The sequence below is a fragment of the Sphaeroforma arctica genome, assembly GCF_001186125.1.
Source record: "Sphaeroforma arctica JP610 unplaced genomic scaffold supercont1.36, whole genome shotgun sequence".
Classification (NCBI taxonomy): domain Eukaryota; class Ichthyosporea; order Ichthyophonida; genus Sphaeroforma; species Sphaeroforma arctica.
This window is the reverse complement of record NW_014040522.1, coordinates 125,928-127,157: the sequence shown is the minus strand read 5'-3', so window position 1 is coordinate 127,157 and position 1,230 is coordinate 125,928.

Sequence of the window (1,230 nt, the reverse complement as noted above, 5' to 3'; positions counted from 1 at the left end):
ACCCTAAACCCTAAACACCTAAAACCCTATCCCCTCCATCCCTGCAGAATCACCAACCTGACCCTCTGGGCCGACACTCCCGGGCTCATTTCCCAAACGCTCAATCTTCTCAACGAGCTCAGCATGGGCTACACTACGGTGCGCCTGCTGCTGAAGCTGCCCAGCATCCAGTACCTACTCGTCAACCACTCGCCCAAAGAGTTCCCCTTCCTGGCCATGGGCCACCCGCAGTTTGTGAAGACCCGGACGCTGTTTTACACGTGCCTGTCGCGGCTGATGTTCATCACCATTGATCAAGGGCTGGATGATGACAGGTTCGACCAGTTCCTGGTATGCATGGGTTGGGGCTGTTCTATTAATAGCTGTTCTATTAATAGTCACGGTTGCCTGTGGGTGGATGGTTACTAGGTAGCTAGGCGTGTGCACTTGGTCTGAGTGGTTTGGTGTGTAGTTGTCCCTAGGGCTTGCACCTGAATATCCTGTTGGGTGTCCTGTTGGGTGCAGAGGGGAGTGAAGTGGACTGCACTGCACCGGGACATGTCACGGAGTTAAGGGGTCAATTTTGTCCATGTTTTTATGAAGTAAACGTATGTACGCACAAAGGCACTTCCGTGCAAGCGTCCACAGATATGTGGGTTATAGCCCGTTAAATCGTTACATATATCTACCAAACCATACGAACCACTCACACCAACACCAACGCACACTCACACTCTCAGAGTCCCTTTATATACGTTCACGCGTGCCAAATCCAATATCCCTGCACATACTTACCTGCCATCACATATCATATCACCGCCATCCCTCCCTCAACCGCAGGCACCCCATGTGGCTGTGTGGCGATCGCTGTCCGAAGTCTTCTCGTCGCATGCGAATAACCCCGAAGCCCTACGCCCCAATAACGAGGCCAAATGGGCCGTAGTTGGCCTGGCACGAGACCTGCGGGGTATAGTGGTAGCCTCACACTCCAAGACAACGTACATGATGTGCTTCGATGTGGTGTTTCCTGAGGTGATGCAGGTGTTCCGACAGTCTGTGGCCATTTGGTACGATGATCTGGATGTGACGGTTGCTGTGCTGACGGTAAGTGGTCGTCTCTGTGCATGCATCAACCCAGGCGGATGTGTGTATGTATGTGTGTGTGTGTGTGTGTGTGTGTGTGTGTGTGTGTGCGTAAGTGTTGGAGTAGTTGTGTGCGTGCATAGATGTTAAAAGGACGTTTCTTGCCCT